Source organism: Gossypium arboreum, chromosome 6 (genome assembly GCF_025698485.1).
Source record: "Gossypium arboreum isolate Shixiya-1 chromosome 6, ASM2569848v2, whole genome shotgun sequence".
Taxonomy (NCBI): Eukaryota; Viridiplantae; Streptophyta; class Magnoliopsida; order Malvales; family Malvaceae; genus Gossypium; species Gossypium arboreum.
Window position 1 is genome coordinate 113,021,320 of NC_069075.1, and position 19,881 is coordinate 113,041,200.

The 19,881-nt window shown below is 36.4% G+C and overlaps 1 non-coding gene across 1 annotated transcript; it reads left to right on the forward strand.

Annotated features, from left to right (window-relative positions):
* Window positions 1-18,602: 18,602 nt before the first annotated feature.
* On the forward strand, window positions 18,603-18,709 carry LOC128294711 (small nucleolar RNA R71). Its single transcript, XR_008285018.1, has one exon. It is a non-coding gene; the product is annotated as a small nucleolar RNA R71 (small nucleolar RNA).
* The last annotated feature ends 1,172 nt before the right edge of the window (window positions 18,710-19,881 follow it).

The following is a 19,881-nucleotide window of genomic DNA, read 5'->3' on the forward strand; positions in this document are numbered from 1 at the left end:
TTAGGAGCATCGAATTCACCAATTCTAATAGGAAATCATCCATAAATGCGTTAAACATGGGGTAAAAATATGTATAAATTACGGTTTATCAACTAACCATCGGTTTGAGAATGAAATGTAGTGTTAAAATGTAACCGCATACCAAGAGCTTTCTGTAACTTTTTCCAAAATCGTGACGTAAACCGTGTGTAACGCCCCAAACCCAGCCTGGACATTATGGCCAAGTCTAACGCGTCACATTGACTTACGATTGGTTGTGTTCTTTGTTTATGGTAATCAGGGTGATTTTGTAAAACAATGGTTAATTGTTGACTGAGAAAAAAACACCGATTAATTAAGTCTTTAGGTTATCCATTTGTTACGCTCGTTGTGTTTTGAAATCGTTTATTAATTTTGAACAAAAACCCACACAGCCTGAATCTAACAGTTTAAATAGAGTATAAGTAAAACAATTAGCAAAACCATAAAATTTATGAGCGGCCTTATTACAACTTAAAATCCAAAAAAATTAAAGTAAGTAAAGGCTGATCAAAACACATGAAGAAAACCGAATTTCCAGAACATGTGGTCACTCCGAATCTCTCACAGCTCCATGTCCACTATGGTTGGGGATTTCCTGCACGGATGAAATTAAGGGGTGAATTTGGAAAACTCAATGTGTAAAATAACCCAACCATAGTCCAAATCAGATCAAACCATAGAAACAGATTAAGTTGGGCCTTAGCCCTAGACAGAATTCAAAATGAAGCCCATAGGCCCATAACAGATACAGAACAGATATTTCATGTATGCAGAAAACCCAACCCATATCCATCCGTATACACCCCCGTACCAAACTTACACCATGTGGGGAGACAACTCGACCCACCCATCCGCTACACACCACAGAAATTGCAGCATGGCTGCCAGAATAGCTATTGTGACAGAGTCACCAGATACAAATATTATGGCAGAGCCACCAGAAATAGATATTTGTGGCATAGCCACCAGAATGCTTCCTCCATTAATATTACCCATATCCCATGTAACAGATATACATGTCATGGCATACAACATACAGAATTAGAGTATCATGCATTTCAGTCAAAATTAACCCGAGGGGTATAACGGTCACTTTGCACCTAGGGGTATAATGGTAATTTTCATACTTAGGGGTATTTTAGTAAATTTACTATTTTAGGGTTTTCATGCATATTACAGCCATTAACGTATTAACAGAAACACTTACCGGGCATTTTTACTGAATTGGGCCCGTTGGCCCATTATCCTGATTTCGGCCCATTAATCCCAAATATACCAAAGTGCACGAAATTGCGCACTCTGTAATCTCACCGCTTGAGATTACCAGGATTAACAAATAAACTATCTCACGAGCGCTCGCACGCTCACAAGTTCACAAAATACCGGCTCTTCAGCATTTCGACTTTTCGACTTTTGTCGATCTAGTCTATAAGTGGGTGTCGTTTACACACCTGTTTTGTGACGAATTGACGACGGGATCCCCTTACGATATCCTACAACCAGTTACCCACATGTTATACTACAAGTCGATAACTATCATGTATTAAACTCCTTACCATATTCGGCCATTAACACCTTAAGCCCTAAAGTTCTTACCTTTGCCGAAATTTGGGCTAGATCTAGATGTCCAACAGTGTTAGCCTTCGAAGCCCTTTGCTGAATGTCCCCCTTGTCCACACCAGCGCACACAAAACCAAAAGAAAGAGGCCAATATGCCCTTAGTCCAACCGTTAGCCACCCTTAGTTGATAGGGATTTCAGCTTTTACCTTAAAACATGAGTAACTAATGAAAGATTCGAGCACTTACCTAAAATGTTACGACACTACTCTTGATCTACTGTAGATCCAACCACTGCACAAGAAGAGAAAATTATAATCAAAGATTCGGATTCTGAAGTACCTCAATGTAGAAAAGTTTCAGTTTGAAAGAAAGGATGAGAGGTTCGGCTTCAATGGAGGTTCGGCTAACCAGCTTTGATAAGGGTTAATGAGGAAAAGAAGAAAAGAAATATGGAGGATATAGGTTTGGCTAAGGAGAAATCGGCAGCATGTATTTGGTTTTGAAGGAAAAACAAGGTGAAGAAGATGAGGGTTGACAAGAAAAGAGAAAAGAAGAGAGGATGGGAGGAGATGAGAGAATTCGGTTTTGAAGAAGACAAAGGATGATAGTTTTATCTTACACAAGTCGGTACAAGTGTAGGGTGTAGGTTTCGACTTCTAGCAAAAGAAAGAAAAGAGAAAAACCTAAGGTACCCTAACCTATTTCGGCAAAACAGGAGAATGACCAAACAAATCCCGAAAGTGCACAAAAAGAATTCGGCAACCACTAATCCAAATGCTAAGATTGCAAACACTAAGAGACCTAGCCGAATTTGCACTTAAAGAGTCCCCTATACGGCCAAATCTTGCCTCCTACTCAGACTCCTTGATTTTCTCCCCTTATCCCTCCTTTACTTAATCCCCTGAACAACTCAAACTCTTCTTGACAAAGTTTCACCTAAGTTCCATCACATACCATTCCTGCTCATAAAAAAAATAATACCTTTATTTGCTTACCTTGTGACTTGAACCTTAGCTCCCCCTTGACTTCCACACACCACCTTTTTAGCACTACAGTGGCGTCACCCTGCCACTTTACCACAGGTCTTCTTGTGGCCTATTCTACCAATTTAATCTTAAAAGCCCAATACACCAAAACCCCCTTCTCTTTTAAAATCAAAATTTATTAAATCTACCAGGTTTTAACTTAGACTTGGGCCTTCTAGAGGCCCACTAACATTCTTAAACATGATTTATACAATCAGATCATACAAAAATCAAGATTCACCAAAACTCACAGAAATCTTGAAAAGTCCTGAAAATTAGGGCGTTACATCGTGGATCTCTACCTGAATTGATGGAAACTGGTACCCCGTGCAACCTGACAATCTCAGAAATGTATAATTCAACTGATCTTTCGATGGAGTATTCTAAACTTACCGGAATAAAATGTGCAGACTTTGACAGTGATTGTATTTGTGTTAAATCACTTAATTATAAAATTATACTAACAATTTGGTAAATAAAAACACAATATGGTTGAGCAGTGATGATTAAAATTAAATGTATTAAACTAAATGCAATGATCCCTAATGCAAATTATCCTAAGTATGCAAACTATATGAATGGAATAAATTTTAGCAAAATTAAATACAATTTGCAACAATTATAACATAAATAAATGGGGATAATTACTTTAATTAAACTCAATTTATTATCAACATGCTTAATAACATTCGGAAAAATATTCCATGGCAACTCGATCTTTCATGAGTTTGAAAACCACATTAGGTCCTTTCGAAATCCTTTACTTAGTAAATACGCATTTTACTGATCCTTATTTACTAAAGGTTTCTTAGCATTTGTGTCCGGTAATAGGGACGTGTTAGGCTTGAAACAGTTTAATCACACAAATCTAAAAACTATGCAGATAACAGAGCTTAGTTAGATTTGTTATGCAACCTGCAATTTAATCAGGTTAGGATCTGAACTGAGCATGCACATTTCAATTATGTGTCCACTAGCCGTCTACTGGTTAGGATCGTTCAACTAATTCAGGTGTATTTCAATCACGTATGAATGAAATATAGACTTGATTTTAATTGAAAACATGATCGATTGAGGCACAAACATTATAAGCATGAATCAAATAAATATTATTTAATCAAAGCAATCATCCTAACTTAAATAAAATTAGGTTAAGAATGTTGTAAACAAGAACAAAGAACACATAGCAAACATTTTTAGATTAAATTAAAGAAAAGAAAGATTAAACCTAAATCAGAGTGGTTGTCACCTAAGACTACGATAGACGAGGCTTCTTCGCTTTGCTCTTTTGCTGATGGCTCTCCAAGGTGGCCGACCAAGGGCTCTTTAAGATGCTTAATTGCTAAAATCACTATGAAGAGATGATGCTAGGCGTGGGGAATGGAAAATGCTAAAGAGAATTGAGAGAGAAGAGAGAATGATGACGGATGAGGGATAATGGATGAGGGATCAAATAAGGTCTTTTTTATAGGTGAAGAGAGGAGGGTGGTTTGCTAAAAATAGAGAGGTTTAGTCTCTTCAAGCTTTTCCAATGAGTGGCCGGCCATGCTTAGTGGATTTGAGTTGAATTTTTCTTGATTTTTAAGCAATTTAAATGCCATAACAACTCAGGACTGAGACTCGGTCAGATGTAAATCTTCGGGCAATTCTCTAATTTCTTCAACATTGCAAGGACCTTGTGTAATTAAACCAAAAAGTGGTTTATGTGGATAGCCATGTGTAGCCGAAATTGAGTTGACTTGGTCTTCAATTTGGACGGTTTTTGTAATTCAACAAATCTATCGACTGTCCAAAATAAATCAATAAATTAAAGGACCAAGAAAATAAATTTTTCCAATTTAAATAATTAATTAAAACCCAAATTATTAATGAATTATGATAAAATGAATTATTAGATATAATTTTATATTTTATCATTTAATTTAATCATGCATGGCCCATTTTATGTCTAAAAATATAATATGTTCAAATAAATATAAAATAAGCCATTTTATGCGTAAAAAAGATATAATTAAGCATAAAATCACATTTTAATAATTTCTATGACCTAATTTCATATTTTCACATATTTCATTAATTTATTAAACAATTACTTAGTTTTAACAACGAATTGAAGTAAAAGGGTGATAAATGCATAGGAAAAATCCTATATATATTTCAGTTTACAATAATCCAAAAGGTACCTAATGTTCAGGTTTAACTTTTTGACATACTAAACATCTCGATCCAAAGTCCGAAAACTCGCGTTTCATTCCCAGCCACCAATACATCTGTTTTAAATCATCGTACCTCTTATTACTTCCCGGATGAATAGACAGGCTACCATTATGAGCTTCAGGCAGGATTTTCTGGATGAGCTCTAGATTCTTTGGTACACAAATTCTACCTCTAAACAATAAAAAATCATCGCGTCCTATTTGAAATTTTGAATTGGACGTCGACTCACTCTGTGTTCGTTTAGCTAGTAACTTGTCATCACATTTTTGAGCTTCATAGATCTACTGTAAAAACATCGGTGTAACACCCCAAACCCGAGACCATCGCCGGTGTCGGACACGAGGGGTTAACGAGACAAATCCTCTTAAAGTACCGACCAATTTGGCATTTCTGGACAGGCTGGAAAACTGCATCACCGTCGCCTTAAAAATCATATCTCAAGTTTCAAAACTCGGAAACTGGTTTCGTAAATTTTTCCTGAATTTAGACTCATATACCCATCCATGGATTTATTTTTATAATTTTTTGTTGGGCCAATTGGTACAGTTTATTAGTTAAAGTCACCCATGTTACAGGGATCGACTGCTCTGACCTTCGCGCGTTACAACTTGAATATCTCTCTGTACAGGGCTTTAATACTGGTGCCGTTTGTTTCTAATGAAACTAGACTCAAAATGGAATCTGTACATATAAGGCATGACTCCTAATTCGTTCTGGATAATTTATGGTAAATTTTCAAAGTCGCGACAGGGGACCCAGAAACCGTTCTGGCCCTGTCTCACGAGAACTTTAATATTTCTCAGTATACTGCTCATATGGTCGTTTCGTTTCGTCCATATAAAATAGATTCATCAAGGTTCAGTTCCATAATTTACTCACTATTTAATTCTACTTCTACTATTTTAGTGATTTTTCAATCTCATCCCACTGCTGCTGTCCGCAACAGTTACTGCAGTAGACTATGCCAATTTCATGAATTTTTCCTTGGCCTTAATCATCCATCATACATGACACAAATTATGGCCACCTTATCAAAATTTGAGTTTCTAAGACTCGTGGCTATAGGTTCTAGCATCCCACTCGACGACCACATAGGCCATTTTCACATGGCTTAAAGTTTACAACCCACAATTCGACAAAATATAATAGCCTATACATGCCAAATGTTCTTCAACAACAAAAACAATACCACAAGATTTCAGCCGGTGTGATGACTTCAACGACGGTTCCGAGCACTTAACAATACGAGTCCAAGAGACCTAAAATGGGTGACAAGAAAACACCGAGTGAGTTTACAACTCAGTAAGTCATAAGCATTCATCAATCCACCGATAAAGTTACTACTACATGTACAACAAATGAGGCTAGGTACTCGTCCATATCGAATCTATACCATAATACCTCGGACCTTTCGGTCCAATCTCGTACCAATTCATACATCCACATTTCATATTCTACACAACAAGATAATCAAGCATTTTACACATTAACTCATTTTCCAGCACAACCATACAATTTCAATCATCACATAGATTTAAGGCTTACCAAATTCAACCCCAAGCATGAACGTATTCTCTATTCGTCATGAGCTCGAGGTACTTACCCGATCCGCTGTCCATACTCAATTCAATGGAGACACACCTCCATATATATAGAGTACGCTTTTACAGTGCTTATTACTTGATTTCGCACACTTAGTGCCACGTAATTTAAGCCCGCACACACGATTGCCATACCCTCCGAGCTCGCACACCCGGTCAGTATTTTTTCAGCTTGCACACTTAGTGCCATATATTTCCAGCACGCACACTTAGTACCGATCTCGTCACCGTACACACGTATTGCCGCACACTTAGTGCCGAAAGCAAACTTTCTACACATTTCACTATTTCTTTTACATTCAACAAATGTCATCACTCCATACACATACATTTTCATTTATATATATATATCATCCCATTAAACACAATTGCATAAATTTTACAATCATTTAAGCAATATCAAATACGTGCTTAATGACTTACTTCGTGTTGGGTAAAATAGTTCCAAGTCGGCTACTCGATGACCTTCGTCTTTCCCTTGCTTGATTCTCCTTCTTTAACTCCTTGAGCTTAATCAATAAATCACTAGTTTAACCATCTTGCTAAACATTCATAATTCAACTACACATGCATATGTATGCTTGTATATTCGGCAACCATTCTTACTAATCGCCCATTTGGTCGATTATACACCTAACCGAATATGCACCAAAACTTGATTCAACATTACCTACATACTCACTTTAATGGCGAATATATATATATATGTACAATGTCAACTAACATCTTTTAATCACCTAATTTCATCTCATGAACATTTAATCAAATTTTCCCAATCTAGCATATATTTTCACATCCATTTGTAACATCATGTACAAACACATATACACATATATCAAAACACAAATTTTACCTATCATGCAACAAGCATAAATCGCACTTATGAGCATGCCATGGCGAATACATCCCACACCATCCCCTTTCAATTTTTGGTCATGGTTAAACAAAGAAAACTCCATGTCTTACTCAAGAATGCTAAAAGAAATTTCAAGAGTAGTCAATCCATCATTACATGTATCATCAACAAGCTTCACATTTAGCATGCAATGGCTTTAACACAATATCAACCTTGGCCAAATACCATTTCCATGGCATAACAAGGATTTGAACCATGGGCTAACATGAACATCAAGTTAGCAACTAAAACATGCATGAATCTCATGACACAACCTCAAACATACCTTAATCTTGACACAAGTATGACCAAATCTCCTTCTAGTTCTCTTCTAAACCAAGCATGAAGCAAAAATCCTTCCTTTTTCCCTTAGTATTTTCAGCCAAGATTTGAGAATGGATGAACAAATTTTTCCTTTCTTTTCCTCTACTCACGGCAACAAAAGGGGGGCATCCATGCTCATTTTTTTCATTTCTTTATTTTTTCTACATAATCCACTAACTAAACATGTTGGAAACATGTTCCTTGCCTATATTCTTGTCATGGCGGCCACTCTTCCCTTTTTTGGGCAAATTGACATGCAAAACCACTCTTTTGCATGCATGTACTATTAGACCATTGTAAGATTAGCCTATCACCTTTCAACAATGTTTCATACAAGTCCATTTTAATAAATTCACATAGAAATGATCAAATTAATGCATGAAACTTTCACACATGCATTTACTAACATCATAAACATAGAATATAACTTTTAATTACTTATAAGACTCGGTTTAGTGGTCCCGAAACCACTTTCCGACTAGGGTCAAATTAGGGATGTCACAATCGGTCTAGCTTTCAACTCAGCTAAGATTGAGCCATTGTCAGACAATGTCAATCGCATATTCAATGCTTGCAGAGCAAATAAGGACTTCCTACTCAAAGCATCAGCATGATAATAAATGATCGACTCATAATCTTTTAACAACTCGAGCCATCTACACTGTCTCAAATTCAAATCTTTCTGCGACATTAGATACTTCAAACTCTTGTGATCGGTAAATATAGGACATTTTTCGCTGAGCCAATGGTGTTGCCAAATATTTAACGCAAACACAATAGCTGCTAACTCCAGGTCATGTGTCGGATAGTTCTTTTCATGCAACTTTAACTATCGGGAAGCATAAGCTATCACTTTGCCTTCCTACACCAAAACATAGTCTAAACCATTTAAAGATGCATCGCTGAAAATCATAAATTCTTTACCTGATTTAGGCTGAACTAGAACAAGTGCCTTGGTCAACAGTGCTTTCAACTGATTGAAACTTTGCTGACATTTCTCAGACCATTCAAATTTTATATCTTTTTGTAATAGTCACGTCATCGCTGTAGCTATCATCAAAAACCCTTTTATGAATCTTCTGAAATAACCAGCTAATCCTAGGAAATTTCTAACTTCAGATATGTTTCTTGGTGGTTTCCAGTCAACAACTGCTAAAACTTTACTCGGATCAACTCTAATGTCATCAGCCAGTACTATATGTCCCAAAAAACCAACTTCTCAGAGCCAAAGCTCACATTTACTAAATTTAGCATAAAGTTGTTTATCTCACAAGGTTTGCAACACAATTCTCAAATGTTCAGCATGCTCAGACTCATCTCGCGAATATATTAGAATGTCGTCAATAAATACTACAATAAATCTGTCTAAATACAATCTGAGGATTCTGTTAATCAAATCCATCAATATTACAGGAGCATTAGTTAAACCAAATGGCATCACAAGAAATTCATAGCGTCCGTACTTGGTTCTTAATTCAGTTTTTGGCACATCCGAATCTTTCACTTGCAACAGATAATAGCCAAAATGAAGATCAATTTTCAAAATATTATGGCACCTTTTAACTGATCAAATAGATCGTCAATTTGAGGTAGTGAATATTTATTATTGATTGTAACCTTGTTGAGCTAACGATAGTCAACACACAATCTCATCGATACGTCATTTTTCTTAGCAAACAGTGCACTCCGAGGTAAAATGCTGGGTCGAGCAAAACTCCTATCTGTTAATTCTTGCAACTGTGCTTTCAACTCTTTCAACTCAGTAAGAGCTATTCTTTACGATGCTATAGATATCGGTGATGTTCTCGGTACTAGTTGAATAGCAAACTCAACTTCCCTGGTTGGCAGTAACCAAAGTAACTCCTCCGAAAACACATCAGCATACTCACAAACCACCAGCACTGATTCAAGCTTTAAGACATTTTAGTATCCAACACATAGGCAAGGTAAGCATTGCAACCTTTCCTTACATACTTTTGCAAGCATTGCAACCTTTCCTTACATACTTTTGCGCTGACATAGCTGAAATAACCATAGGCAACCCACTCACACTATCAGATTAAATACGAAGCGTCTCACTGTTCTAACATTTCAATAAATAAGCTTTCGTCTACAGTTTACAATAGAGTCATGTAGAGTTAACCAATCCATGCAAAAACTCACATCAAACTAGTTAAATGGCAACAACATCTAATCAGATAGAAAACTGTAACCTCAAGTCATCAACAGACAATTCTTGCAAACCTTATCAACTAATACATGCTAACCTAGGGGGTTTGACACTTTAACCATGAATTCAGTGGACTTAATAGGTAAATTCTTAGTAGGCACTAAATTCGTGCACACATATGAATGAGTTGATCCCAAATTAATCAAAGTAATAACATTAGTGTCAAAGATAAAGAAAGTACCCGTAATAACATCTGGTGTAGAAGTTTCCTCTCGTGTGCGAATAGCGTAAACCCTAGCTGGTGCTCGTGCCTCGAATCTCGCAATGGAGTCCTTTGTTACACCATAGCTACCACTGCAATTTCCAATGTTACGAGCTGGTCTACCCCTCCTAGTAGTGTTGCTAGGTTGAACATTCTGACCTTTTTCTTTCTCAAATATTTCCGAGCAATCATGAATAAAATGTTTAAACGAACCACACTTGAAACATGCCCCGTCTTTTGCTTTGTACTCACCAAAATGTCGACATCTACACCATTGAAAATTAGGTTTATTATCTTTAACACTATCTACACTAGCCAAAGACGTAGCTTGCGTCTTAGAACCTACATAATATTTACCTCGGCTTCTATCAGGGTAGCCTTCTAAAACAATCGAGTGATTATGGTATTCTTTTGATCTCTTCGACAGTGACTGATATGACTTCCTAGTTGACCTTTTTCTTGAATCTCTGACTTCAAAATCGGCTTTTATTTTCTCTTTGCTAAGCTCCTCGGCCTTATGTGCTCTATCAACTAAAACAATGAATTCTTTCATCTCGAGGATCCCAACTAGAAGCTTTATATCCTTGTTTAATCCATCTTTAAACCGTTTACACATTATAGTCTTGATCAAAATGCACTCCCAATCATATTTACTCAATCGAACAAATTTCCATTCATGCTCTGACACTGTCATACGGCCCTACTTAAGCTCAAAAAATTATTTATGCTTCTGATCAAGGAATCTTTGACTTATATATTTCTTTCTGAACTTATTTTGGAAGAATTCCCAATTAATGCACTCTCTTGGTACAACTGATATCAGACTATTCCACTATTGATATGCTGAATCTTTTAGTAGAGATACTGCACACTTTACACATTCAGCTGGTGTATAAGATAACTCATCAAAAACTCGGATAGTATTCTCTAGCCAAAACTCATCTCTCTTAGGATCATCATCAATTGTCGCTCGAAATTCTTTAGCCCCATATTTGCGAATTTAGTCGACTAGCAGTTTATTCGCTCGTACTGTTTCCACACCTAAGGAAACAACAGGAACAGGTTGGGGAACAGGTGGGGGTGGAGGTCGTTGAGCTGTCGGGTTTGTTCATATGAACTCGGTAAACCACTCACTCATCATTTGAAAGGAAGTTTCCTTATCCTCCCCTCCCCAGCCCTCAGATACAAGTATCAAACCACTTGACGCTTGTAACACCCCTAATTCGTATCCATCGCTAAATTAGGGTTACGAGTATTATTGAACAAAATATAGTTTAACACAATCATTTGTCACTTTTCATGTATCAATATTCACGTTACAAATCATACTTTGAAATTCAATCAATCAATACTCTTAACCTATTTAAAAGTTAGAACCAAATAATCATACATCAATAAAATATTGCATGCTTTACAAACCCATTGTTTGAACCTATTTACTATCATATCCATACCTTTTGAGTATTTATAATATATTCAAGCTTATAACAATACATCATATATACTAAGCTTATGTCAAATCATCCATTGCATATATTTATTTCATTAGAAAACTTCTAGCCATACTATTTTATAAACTATGCACATATGCATAGTAAGTCATACAATCCATATCTTTAACTCAATATCAAATATATCATTTTATATGATATATACATCATATAACACTCTAAATCGAAAGCCATTTCTAAATACAAATACCAAATTATGGTTAACCCAATTCATTAACTAATTTATAAAAATAGAAATTTGTATTTTATGCATATGTGCACATTTACTTAGGTTAAGCTTTTCACACACCTTATTAGGCATACAAATATAAAATATAATCAAGCTTCGTTATAAGACCAAATACATTTGTAAACATTACCAACCTATGTGCATTACACCATAGGCTTTTATGGAATAAGTGGGTTAAACCTAAGTGCCTTTATCATCTTGACATATCAAATCAAAGGTGTGGACTTGACATGCATAATCAAGCAAGTTCTAGAATAACAATTCGATATTGACGCACTCAAAACAACAATGAAAGTGAGCATGAAAGAAATAATATATGCTCTAAAGGCTCAAGTTCTCATAAAAATTATGGCTTTTTGATGTTAAACCTGTGAATTTCAACTCAAGATAATACTTAAACTTGGGGAAACAACCTAAAATTTCTTTTTTTTTTTAATTCTCAAAAACCAACTTATCATGCTTGATTCTCTAATTCCTTAAAGTTTAAACAATCTATGCACAAATGCCTATGTTTTAATTCAAGACATATCAATAAAAATTAAAAATTAATCAAAATTCATTCTAATAATGATATGAAAAGATTATTTTAGAAGAAGACAAAATTCAGGGATTTTTCTGATAATGATATAAATAACCCCTCACACTTAAGATGTACATTCTCCTCAATGTACCAAGTTAGATTTACTGAATAATATAGATATAAGATCATAAGATAGGGGGAGAAGTGAAACTACCCTGAGATTGTGGATGAAATCCTTGGATTAGCTAGAGCGGGGACTGAAGATAGAGCTAAAGGAAAGGCATGATTCTGAGGATAAATGAGAAGACACTACTGTGAAGGAGAATTAAGGGAATAATTTGATGATTACCATAAAGATAGGTAGAGTTTAAGAATATAAAACATGAGTCTTCAAAAATAAATAGAAATAAAAGTAAAGAAAATAAAAATAAAACGAGTTTAAAAGAGGCACGGTCGTGTCACCCAACACTGGTCTCACACGGTAGTGTCATACGCCCGTGTGGCTCGCGTCCAACCCATGTTTATCGCGAAATGAGGAATCGCCACACGGGTGTATAGGTCGTGTGGTCACATGGTCGTAATGCACGACTGTGCGTGATGTGGTTCACTTTCCAACGCCCATGGATAAATGCGCACGCCCGTGTTCTTTTGACAGTCTTGACCACGGGTGGTGACATGGGTGTGTCGCACGCCCGTGTTAATTTGGCAGTTTTGACCATGGTTAGTAGACACAGGTATGTCGTACGCCTGTGTTGTTTTGGCATGATTGCCCACGGCCATGTCGCACGGCCGTGGCGACTTGTCGAATCCCGTGTTCGAAAAAAATTTGCTCTATTTCCACACGGCCGTGTTATCTCTCGTGGTATGGGCACGACCTAAGGCACGCCCGTGTGCCTGGCCATATGGATTTGGACAACCTGTGTTCAAGGACTCAGTTAGTGATTTGGATGTTAACAACTAAAATTCAAAGAAGTTAGCACTGTTAGTGCTCGGGTTGCCTCCCGAGAAACGCTTATTTAGAGTCTAAGCTTGACTTACCTCTTTGTTGCGTGGTCATGGTGGTGCGAGGAGTTTACACTCCTCTTTCTTGTTATCAAACTAAAAATAAAGTTTTAGACGGGTACGATTTAACTTAAAAGTGCCGAATTTAGGATGAATTACCTTAACTGTCCCATATGGAAAAATGCTGAGTACCGTAAGAGGGATTGCTCCATTGGGTTCAGAAGTGGCAATATAAGGGTCTGCTGCATCTAGTAGTACTATGTCTCCAACCTTAAGTTGATTTGGTGAAACATTGAGCTCGTCATGGCGTGGTTTTGGTCTATCGTGTGCTCTCGATTTTTATGTCTGCCATTCATCTAGTTCCTCGATTTGTAGCCTTCGTTCTTCATAGATGGGTCCTTTGTTGATACTTGAACAAGGTTCATGTATACTTTTCGAACGTGTTTCCTGCAAAGATGGTCGTACCACTTGATCAGTATTAGGAAATTTTCGAGCTTGAAGAGTGATTATTTCATCCCCCACACGATGTGTGAGTTCACCTGTACCAACATCAATAATTGTTCTAACAGTTGCTAAAAAGGGTCGTCCTAAAATCAAAGGTACGTCACTATCCTCTTCTGTGACAGCCCTAAATTGACCCTAGTCGGGAAGTGGTTTCGGGACCGCTAAGCCGAGTCACCGAAGTATTTGAATGTGATATTTATTGTCTAGAATATGTGAATATGAATGTGTAAAAGTTTTAAGCTTCGATTTAGTCGATTGCATGTGAATTCAGCTAATGGGACTTATGTATGACACTTTTAAAATGTGATAGGTTAATCTATAAGGATCAATTAGTGCATGAAATCAAAAAGGGTGGACTTGCATGTCAATTCCCCCACTTAGTTAGTAGTGGCCGGCCATGACATTAAGGATAGACAAAATGTGATGGGTAAAACATATGATAAACAATTTGTGATAACATGTTGTGGAAAGAACAATAAAATATGAGGGGAATGGGAGGAGAAACCAAAGTTGTTTCATCCTTGCTCCCCCATTTTGCCGTACCTATAAGAAAAAAAAAAAGAAAACAAAAAAAGGGCTTCATCCTCTTTGTTCTTCTTGACCGAAAAAATCAAAGGAAGAAGAAAGGAGTTCTCTTGCTTCATGTTCGGTTTGGATGAGGATTAGGAAGAGGTAAGTGTCTTGAAATTCTTGGAAATTTATGTATAAAGAAGGTGGTTAGTTCAAGTTCTATTCATTTCATGGATTAAATTTTGATTGATTGGAGGTTTGATATTCGGCCAAGTAGTTTGAAGCTCTTAGTACATATTTTTTTTCTTCCTTCTTGAAGGTTGAAATTGGGTTGTTCCTAAGGGGTGCCGAATGTGGTCATTGAAGGGCCTTGGGGAAACAATATGTGAGGCTTGGGTTATAACATTCAGCCATGGTAGTAAATAGAGGAGATAAATGGTAGTAAGGTGAAGTGCAAATGTTAGTATTTGATTGCTAGTATATATATGTGTACTAGCCGAGTTTTGAATTTGAAAAATGGTTTGAGCACCATGTGTGGTATGGAGATTGTTTGAGTGAATTCATAGATATTTATATGATGAATTCGGTTGTAGATATACATGCTTAAATAAGATGCACACATGAATGAATAGATAGATTGGTGTTGCATGTATTCGGTTATAGGCAAGCATAATGATGAATCTATCTTGACTTAGATAATCGGCTCAAGGAGAATTTGTTAAAGTGCTTAGTTAATTGATATTAGGTTAATGATGTGTGTATTCGGTCATAAAGGTGCACATGAGGAAATGTTAGATTAATTGTATTAAATTGCTCAATGTGATTAAAAATGAGTATGACCATTTTGTATTTGAGCTAAAGGTGGCCATATGACCTATCAAACTCCTTGTCATATTCGACCATAAGCTAGCATAATGAGACTTTAATAAGTTAAATTTGTTTGAATTAGCTCAAGAGCTTAAAGGACCAAAGTTGGATAAGGGAAAGGAAAAAGTGATCGAATAGCCACCGAAATCATTCGACAACATCCGAGGTAAGTTTTTGAGTAATGGATCTTAGACTATGATTCGATTAGATCATGTTTTAAGTAAATCAAAATCATGCTCTTTGTATGTAGCTATTGAGCCGAAAATGAAAATGCTTGATAAGTGACTTGTGTTTGAATTCTAGTTATGAAAATGAAATATAGATGTGTCATGATTTATTGATATGTGCATGGATATTCGGATGATAACCAGGGCTAAGTCCGAAAGCATTTGTGCTAGTGACTAATTCAGGCTAAACTCGAAGGCATTTGTGCGAGTTACTATATCCTGCCAAGTCCGAAGGCATTTGTGCGAGTTACTATATCCGGCTAAGTCCGAAGGCATTTGTACGAGTTACTATATCCGGCTAAGTCCGAAGGCATTTGTCTGAGTCACTATAACCAAAGCTAAGTCCCAAGGCATTTGTGCGAGTTACTATAACGGGCTATGTCACGAAGGCATTTGAGCAAGTAGCTATATCCGTGAAATTCGAAGGTACTTGGTTTGGGAATGAGCGATCTTGCTGTAATAATTTCAATTAATATGCTCGTAAAATCCCAACGATGAGGTACGTTTCGTATATGCATTGGAGTAGTTGATTCCATTTAAATATTATTTGCTTAGTCAATTAATGAGCTTCCGGCCTTTAGTTAGGTTGATCCCTTATGTGTGAATATAAGGGTTGGAAATGTGAAGTAGGACTGATTTTTTTTGAGAATATGTGTATATGAAATTATCCGTTTAGTTATATGAATGCTATACTTCAGTTGTGCCTAATTTCGTTGCTCGAAACTTACTAAGCATTAAATGCTTACTCCGTTCTTTGAATCTCTGTTTTATAGATTTTGGTTCGCCAGCTATCGGACTCGGGATTATCGTAGTTGAAGTCGTCCACACTATCAAAGCCCTTTTGGTACACTTTTGGTTGAATTCTGAAAATGGCATGTATAGGACTACCCTTTTGATGTTGGTCATATACCTTTTGGTATTGTATAAATTTGGATAGCCATGCGAAAATGGCTTATATATACTTTGAGCATAGCATTATAATCGTTTTGTATGTTGTTCATTGAGAGGTATGGAAATGTTTGGTAACAATTAGCCATTGGAATGGTTAATCGTGATCATTTTGGTGCTATGTATGACAAATTCTAGTTGATTCATGGAAAACCATGGAAAAGGTAAAGTTTACCTTAAAAACAGATGCTGACAGCAGCAGTGGTGTGGATTTGAAAAATCACTAAAAATAGTAGGAATGGAATTAAATAGTGAATAAACTATGTAATTGAACCTTGATGAATCTATTTTCATATAAAAGTAACGAAACGATCATATGAGCCGTATTTTATGAGATGTTTAAGTTTTCGTGAAATAGGGCCAGAGCGATTTCTGGATTCCCTGTTCTGACTTTGGAAATTCACTATAAATTAACCAGAGATAATTAGAAGTCATACCCTATATTTACAGATTCCTTTTCGAGTCTAGTTTCTTTAGAAACAAACGGCATAAGTATTGAAGCCTTGTACAAGGAGATATCTAAGTCGTAATGCATGAAGGTCAGAGTAGTCAAACCCTGAAACAGGGGAGACTTTAACTAATAAACTGTACTAATTGGCTGTACCAAAAATTCTAGAAAAACATTTGTAGATGGATATATGAGTCTAGTTTCAGGAAAATTTACGAAACTGGTTTTCGAGTTTTGGAACTCAAGATATGATTTTTAAGGTGACAAGGACGCAGATTAGCCGACTTGTCGGAAATTTTAAAATGGACTGTGAAAATAAATGAATTATGTCCGTTAGCACCTCGTGTTTGACTCCGACAACGGTCTCGGGTACGGGGTGTTACAACTTCCATGTCTAGAACAACAAAATCAATTGGGAATATAAATTTATCGATTTTGACAAGTACATCTTCAATGATACCCCTAGGAAATCTAATGGTTTTATCGGCTAACTGAATGCTCATCCTAGTTTGTTTGGGTTTCCCAAGACCTAGTTGTTTAAATATTTTATAGGCCATGACATTAATACTAGCCCCTAAATTAGCCAATGCATTATTAACATCTAAGCTACCAATTAAACAAGGAATCGTAAAACTCCCTGGATCTTTCAATTTGTTGGCAAGCTTATTCTGTAGAATGGCTGAGCAAACTACATTCAACTCCACATGCGACACCTCATCCAACTTCTGTTTATTTGCTAAAAGCTCCTTTAAAAATTTAATTGCGTTTGGCATCTGTGAAAGAGCTTCAATAAACAGTAAGTTAATATGTAATTTCTTTAATAAAATAATTTAAGGAATTTACCAAATTGTTCGTTTGTGTGGTCTTTCCTTGTCGCATTGGGGTATGGCACCCGTGGTTTGTACTCTTTACTTACTAATTTTTGCTCACTGTGGACTACCTCACCTTTACTTTTACTTACCACAATTCCTTACCTTAGTTCTGGTTCAGGTTCAACTAACCCTTCCTCGTCTTGAATGGTAATCGCATTGAGTTGTTCCCTTAGGTTAGATTTAATGTTACTCGGCAGGCTACCTTGTTGTCATTTAGAAATTAGTTTAGCGAGCTGTCTTATCTGAGTTTCAAGCCCTTGGATCAATGCTTGTTGATTCTTAGGTGTTGTTTCCATATTCTGAAAGTGAGTTTCTGACACCGAGATAAACTTTGTTAGCATCTCCTCAAGGTTCAGCTTCTTTTGCTGTTGGTAAGATGGTTGTTGAAAACCTGGAGGATGTTGTGGCCTTTGATTCCCTTGACTACCCCATGAGAAGTTGGGATGGTTCCTCCAACCTGCATTATAAGTATTACTGTATGGGTTATTTTGAGGTCTAAAATTATTGTTACCAATATATTGAACTTGTTCCTCCTCGTTGTTGGGGTTGAAGGATTGATATTCTGTGTGTACTCCTCCTCCATTTGAATCATATCTCATCACTAGATGTACTTGATTAGAACCATATAAACCGTCAATCTTTTTATTTAAAAGTTCTACCTGGTTAGATAGCATAGTAACCGCATCGAGGTTGAAAGCACCGGCTGCTTTTGTCGGCTCTGCTCTCATGACTTGCCACTGATAGTTATTCAGTGACATCTCTTCAATAAATTTGTAAGCCACTTCAGGTGTTTTGTTATTCAGTGTTCCACTGGTGGCTGCGTCGATAAGTTGCCTTGTTGAGGGGTTCACACCGTTGTAAAACATTTGAACCTACAACCATAAAGGTAACCTATGGTGAGGGCACCTTCTCAATAGATTCTTGTATCTCTCCCATGCATCATAGAGTGTTTCTAGATCCATCTGCACAAAAGAAGAGATATCATTCCTCAACTTAGCCGTTTTAGCCGGCAAAAAATATTTAAATAAGAATTTTTCGGTCATTTGTTCCCAAGTAGTGATTGACCCTCGTGGTAACGAGTTCAACCACTATGTAGCCTTATTCCTTAATGAAAAGGGAAATAAACGAAGGCGAATGGCATCATCAGAAACACTATTGATTTTAAATGTGTCGTAGAGTTCCAAGAAATTCACCAAATGGGTGTTTGGATCCTCATCCTGCAAACCATCAAACTGAACAAACTGTTGTATCATTTGAATCATGTTAGGTTTCAGTTCAAAATTATTTGCAGCAATAGCGGGTCTAACTATACTCGATTCGGCTCTTGTTAAAGTAGGTTTAGCATAATCATACATAGTGCAAGGTGCAGGATTTTGATTTACTGGATCAACAGCAACAACAGGAGGTAGCGGATTTTCTTGATTTTCAGCCATCTCCTCGGTTGTGGTGGAAATGTCATCCTCTTGCTCTTCCTCTGTGTATCTTAGGCTTCGCCTTATTTCCGTTTAGTTTCTGCGAGCTGTACGATAGATCTCACTATCAAAAAGTAATGGTGCCGACGGGATTCTTCTAGTCATAAACTATAAAAACCTACTAGAAGGAAAAACAAAATTTAGTGACAAAAATCAAAATAAAATTTAAATTGCAATAAAATAAATGGCTAAAGTAATAAAAATTAAGTGTTCCTAATATCTTAGTTCCCCGGAAATGGAGCCAAAAACTTGATGTGAACAAATCACGATAAGTTTTATAATTTATGAATGATTGTTCTTGAAAACTAACTATTATCATGACAAAGGCAAGCACACCTATAGAACAATAGTATAGCTTATGGCAAGACTGGAATGTCGAACCCAAAGGAACTAAAAGTACTAGTATTAACTTTCTTTTTATTATCTAGCCTAAAAATAAAAGGGATTTGTTTTATCTAAACTAATTACTAAACTAAGAATGCACAAAAAGTGAATTGGGGAAATAACTTTTGGGAAAACTGAATGATTTGGACAATACCTAAGGAAAAATCCACCTAGACTTCACTTGTTATTGACTCTGAATTAGACGATTTAATCATTTGACTTGATCTATAGAAATCCCTAATTTATATTATTATCTCTCTTGAGACTAACAATGTCTAACCCTAGGTTGATTAATTGAAATCTCTTTCTAA